Raw genomic sequence first — 6,502 nt, forward strand, 5'->3', positions numbered from 1 at the left:
AAAAAAAAAAAAAAAAAAAAAGAAAAAGAAAAGAAAAGTGGTCATCAGTCACCCCTCTGGGATGAACCAACTTTAAGGTACAAGACTGGGATGAAATGAGCCATAAAACCTTCAAGCCCCTTCAAGCCCCCTGTGTGAGGACCTCAAACTTGCAGTAAAACCCCAGTGCTGGATCTGCTGCTTTTGCGTACAAACGGTGGTGCCAACCAATAACTGAATGCTTCAGAGTCAGATTTCCATAGACCAGTTTTCTTTTCTTTTCTTTTCTTTTTTCTGAGATGCACTCTTGCTCTGTAGCCCAGGCTAGAGTGCAGTGGTGCAATCTCAGCTTACTGCAACCTCTGCCTCCGGGTTCAAGCAATTCTGCTGCCTCAGCCTCCTGAGTAGTTGGAATTATAGGCACCCGCCACCACGCCTGGCTAATTTTTGCATTTTTTAGTAGAGATCAGGTTTTGTCATGTTGGCCGGGCTGGTCTCGAACTCCTGACCTCAGATGATTCCATCTGCCTCGGCCTGCCAAAGTGCTGGGATTATAGGCGTGAGCCACCATACCCAGCCCATAGACCAGTTTTTAATTACCTGCCTTTACTCACAACCTCTCCCTCCCCATTTCAGTCTCTCCCTAGTGAAAGACGTTATACCCCCACATAGCTTCTGTTTCAATCTCCTCTGGGAGAGCCACAGGATACATGCTTGTAGAATAAATGTGGAAAGAAAGAGACACCTTAGCAACGAAAAACTGGGAGTGGGTGACAGAAGAAATTCTAAATGAAGAAAGCCATCCCTCTTCCTGGGGTCTCTTAAATTTCCTACATTTTGAGTGTTAAGGCATGAGAGGTGCTTTTGAGAACTGGGAGCTGCCTTTGATTCCAGAGAATATGATTTTTGAATTCTATAATTTAAAAACTTCCTTTACAATTAAAAAGTAAATGCACTCTGGGTTTTAAGTGAAAATCTCATAGAATTGTGTAATGCAGAACATAAGTCACTTTCATCCATACTATACCCCTTGGCTCCTGTTCATCTGGTAGTGCATATTCCTGACTCTGGAGAAGACCCAGAGGCAGGAAGCTAGAACCTAACATGACTGGGGCTGGCTAGAAGCTTAGAGGAAGAAGGTGCAGGCTAACTGTATTAGTCCATTCTCATGCTGCTAATAAAAGACATACCAGAGATGGGATAATTTATAAGGAAAGAAGTTTAGTAAACTCACAGTTCCACATGGCTGGGGAGGCCTCATACTCCTGGTAGAAGATGAAGGAAGGGCAAAGGCATATCTTACATGGTGGCAGGCAAGAGAGCTCGTGCAGGGGAATTCCCATTTATAATAAACCATCAGATCTTGTGACACTTATTCACTACCATGAGAGCAGTATGGGGAAAACCACCCCCGTGATTCAATTATCTCCACCTGGCCCCGCCCTTGACACGTGAGGATTATTACAATTCAAGGTGAGATTTGGGTGGGACACAGCCAAACCATATCAGTCTCCATGCCATGTATTTAACTTACTTATTTTCTTTTATTTTTTGAGACAGAGTCTCATTCTGTCGTGCACGCTGGAGTGTAGTGGCATGATCTCGGCTCACTGCAACTTCTGCCTCCCAGGTTCAAGCTATTCTCATGCCTCAGCTTCCCAAGTTGCTGGGACTACAGGCGTGCACCACTGCTTCCAGTCCCCCATTTAAATGTCTCTTCAGAGTTCTGAACATCCTGCTTCAGAGTACTGAACATCCTGCTTCAGAGTAGGGAAGCAGAAAAGTGTTCTGGATAAAAATTCTATTCAATAATAGATACCTGGGATGGTGGTTGGCAAGTCCCTTGAGGAAAGGAAATCCTCAGCCACTTAAATGGGTATTATCTTCATTAATTCTGATGCACGTGACAGTAACTGGAAAATACGCTTTTCTCTCTGTTTATCCAAAGTCCCTGCTGAAACCCTTATTTCTTCCATTCAGTTTTTGCATCCACTTACTGGTCATATCATTCATTTTAGCCTGCAGAGACACTAACCTGTTGCCTTACACACGTTGACACTCAAATATTCATCAGATGAATGGATGACAAAAACCCTTCACTGAGATCAGGAAATGTGGCTTAAAATGAAACTGGTAAAATATCAGACTCAGGGTTAGAAATCTTCAACAGTGCACTGAGTGCATTAAATGGTGGAGGCTTACAGCAAGAGAGACTCACATATAAAAGAGAAGTTACTTAATGATGCTTGGAGGAATTCACATCTGCTTATTTTACTGTAACAGGAAGATAAAATTATTCATTAAATGTCTTCTGAGAGGTTGTTGAGTGTAGGAAATGTATCTTTTCTGCCTTGTGTCCCTCAGCACTGAGCATAGTGCCTAGCACATAATTGGTACTCAATAAATGCCAGTTGAATTATTGAGTGACCAAAGAAAGACTCTATTGAAATGAATAACTGAGACATTCTTCAAATATTGTGTAGAATACAAAAATATTTCAAATTTCAGAGCTAAAATAGTTTCTGTAATGGTATAAATTTGGGAAGTATGGTCAGTATCTGAGAGAAAAAAATAAAGTAATTGTTATTTTAATTATTATGTGGTAAAATACATTCGTTAAAAAAAGCTAGTAAATTTCCGTTTTATGCTTGTGATAGAGTTTGTAGCAGAATAAAGATGAGTGTTGCCAGGTGCGGTGGCTCACGCCTGTAATCCCAGCACTTTGGGAGGCCGAGGTGGATGGATCACGAGGTCAGGAGATTGAGACCATCCTGGCTAACACAGTGAAACCTCATCTCTACTAAAAATACAAAAATATTAGCTGGGCATGGTGGCGGGTGCCTGTAGTCTCAGCTACCCAGGAGGCTGAGGCAGGAGAATGGCGTGAACCCAGGAGGTGGAGCTTACAGTGAACCGAGATAGCCACTACACTCCAGCCTGGGCAACAGAGCGAGACTCATCTCAAAAAAAAGTAAAACAAGTAAGTGATAAGAATGAGCTTTTGTTTTTTTAAACAAGTAGGCTGTTTAAAATTAAGAGCTTTTTTAATTAGAGTGCTAGTTAAATTTTTTAAAATCTCCATTGTCTGCCGTTTTATTTCAAGAGGAGGAATAACTAAGACCAAAAGATTTTAGCATGATTTGGGGTCATCATTTTCATCTTGAGCCCTTTTGGGGAAAACATGCACAAAATAAATTTGCAGTTCTCTGGCTTTTGACTCTTAAGCTACAAAGAAATAAAATTTAGAGACTATTATGTCTTTCCGAAAATGTAATTTAATTATTTTCTTCTTGTACCTTTATACTTGTAAACTCTACTAGCATTATGGCATCAGTGGAACATTTTATATGAAAACAATGGAAATGTTTCCTTATATTGACAAGTCATTGTTCAGAATGAAAAGCAGTGTCTGTTCTCAATTTTCAAGTCTTGAAGCGTTGAATGCCTACTAAACGCTATTTCTGTGATAAACACAGGAATGCTTGAGCCAAGACCCATCCCTACCAGAGCCTATTCGTTTCACTGGGAGGAAAACAAGACACACGAAAGGAATCATTAAAACCTTGCAGTACAAGTCAGCTGTGGATAGACTCTATTAGTGGCTCCCTGTTGCCCTGGAAAGAGACGTTGCCTAGACACAACCTGGGTTCAAATTCAGATTCTTCTATCCACCAGCTACATAACTTTGACAAAGTTATGTGACCTCTGCAATGTGTAATCCTCCTCAGGAAAATGGCTTTAAGAACACTGGCTTCCTGAGGTTGAAATTATTAAATTTAACAAAGGAAAAGTGTCTTAAAAAAAAAAGTAGCTAACACACACTGAGTGCTGTATGCTCTTGTATGATGCTGTGGACATTTCACCTACTGTTATAACATACATTTTCAGAGAAAGCATTGAGGCTTAGAGAGGTGGACTATTGGTTTGAGGGCACACAGTGACCTGAGATCTGTCTGAATCCAGGGCATATCTTTAACCACCACATTTTATGCCAACAGTTTCACCTCTAGTAAGAGAAATAAGAATAACATAAATAATAATCTACCTTAAAATACAGCAAGTGCCATAAAAGGGGTCAAAAGGGAAAATGGAAGAATGGAGAGATTATTTCCAGCTTATGGATCTTTATGACAAAGCTCTTGATAAGAGCTGAGTTCAAAGAAGGAAAACTGAAATATTTGGTGGGTTTTGGAGTCTGAAAATATACTTTATCTAAGTGGCAATCTGGGGAAAAGTCTACACAGTGCCATTCCTAATGGCTCCTCAGGACAATTTTCCATCCCTAATGGTATAAAAATCCTGTTTAAATCAGTAACTCAACTTCAAAACTCTGAAGAAAGATTCAAAATCCACTCTTAAGATATTCAAGATTTGCTCTCCCAGCCCACTCCCCCAACATGCCTGGGAATTGGATACGTTCTCAAGCAGCAGAAGCTTACAAAAGCAAAGCCTTTTTTTTTTTTTTTTTGAGACAGAGTCTTGCTATGTCACCCAGGCTGGAGTGCCATGGTGTGATCTCGGCTCACTGCAAAACTCCATGTCCTGGGTTCCCACCATTCTCCTGCCTCAGCCTCCCGAGTAGCTGGGACTACAGGTGCCCGCCGCCACATCAGGCTAATTTTTTGTATCTTCAGTAGAGACGGGGTTTCACCGTGTTAGCCAGGGTGGTCTCAATCTCCTGACCTCGTGATTCTCCCGCCTCAGCCTCCCAAAGTGCTAGGATTACAGGCGTGAGCCATCGCGCTCGGCCAGCAACTTTTAAAAGTAGTGATTTTTTCAGCCAGGCGTGGTGGCTTACACTTCGGGAGGCCAAGACAGGTGGATCACGAGGTCAGGAGTTCGAGACTAGCCTGGCCAACACAGTGAAACTCCATCTCTACTAAAAATACAAAAATTAGGTGGACACGGTGGCAGGCACCTGTAATCCCAGCTACTTGGGAGGCTGAGGCAGCAGAATCGCTTGAACCCAGGGAGCTGAGGTGGCAGTGAGCCAAGATCACTCCACTGCACTCCAGCCTGGGTGACAGAGCTACACTCCATCTCAAAAAAAAAAAAACAACCAGTAATTTTTTCTCGCTTCTGACTCAGAAATACTCCAGGTTGACTCCTGGCTTCCAGGCCAGCCCAACAACCTGGCTGTGTCTCCCTATTTCAATTTTTGGTCCTCTGATTCATTCCCTTAGCCCTTCTTTCTGCTACAAGTTTAGTTAATTCTGATAAGAGCAATAATGCCCAATAATGTCCCCATACATTAGCTTTTGAGTTGTGGCCTTCCAAGTCAAGTTAGTAATGGGAAATGATTTGTCATTAAAGGCCTTGCATAATCTCACAAATATATCATCTAGCCAGCTATCTGGCCCATAATCATATGACCAGTCTTCATCATCAAAGACATAGATTCTACCCGCAAGCAATACAATTCATCTGTACAACATCAGTTACTATTGTTCTGCTTCAAACAGGTTATGACAGATCCTGACATCTGTCCTTCTCAAAGGATAAACTCAGCATTCTCTAATCTCAAGAATGGAACCACTTTAACATGTACTTTCTACTCCATTACCCTATAAGCTCTCTGAGAGCAAGGAGCCTATTTATTGTTCTGATATTTCTAGTGCTTAGGATAATGGCTGAGTAGCCATTGTAGATACTCAAAAAATGGATGTTGAATGAATAAATCTGCTTAGCAAGTGTCCTTAGACCTATATACTTCTATGCTTTTACGCTATGTGTAATAACAAAAATAAGAAAATGAGAGGGCTCTCAGATATCTCTTAGATCTATTTTCTTTCAAACAGGTGTGTTTACCCATAGGCAGTTAAGAAACCTGCTGCATACTGTCATGTCTCAATTATCTTTGGCTACAGGAGATTGAGAAAACAGTTACATACTGTTATATATATATACAGAGGAAGGGACACTACAGCTACATAAACTACTTACAGACTTCTCACTTTGTTGCTGTTGTAGTTTTTTGAGATTTAGTCTTGCTCTATTGCCCAGGCTGGAGTGCGATGGTGTGATCTCAGTTCACTGCAGCCTCCACCTCCCAAGTTCAAGCAATTCTCCTGCCTCAGCCTTCCAAGTAGCTGGGATTACAGGCACCCGCCACCACGCCTGGCTAATTTTTGTATTTTTAGTAGAGGCGGGGTTTTACCATGTTGGCCAGGCTGGCCCCGAACTCCTGACCTCAGGTGATCCGCCCACCTCAGCCTTCCAAAGTGCTGAGATTACAGGCGTGAGCCACCACACCCAGCTTCAAATTACTTTGAAGAATTCATTTCTTTTTTTCTTTCTTTCTTTTTTTTTTTTTTTTTTTTGTTTTGTTTTGTTTTTTGAGACGGAGTCTCGCTCTGTCACCCAGGCAGGAGTGTAGTGGCTCAATCTCGGCTCACTGCAAGCTCTGCCTCCTGGGTTCACACCATTCTTCTGCTTCAGCCTCCTGAGTAGCTGGGACTACAGGTGCCCGCCACCACACCCAGCTAATTTTTTGTATTTTTAGTAGAGACAGGGTTTCACCATG

Source organism: Rhinopithecus bieti, unplaced genomic scaffold (genome assembly GCF_001698545.2).
Source record: "Rhinopithecus bieti isolate Rb0 unplaced genomic scaffold, ASM169854v2 scaffold_71, whole genome shotgun sequence".
NCBI classification, from domain to species: Eukaryota; Metazoa; Chordata; class Mammalia; order Primates; family Cercopithecidae; genus Rhinopithecus; species Rhinopithecus bieti.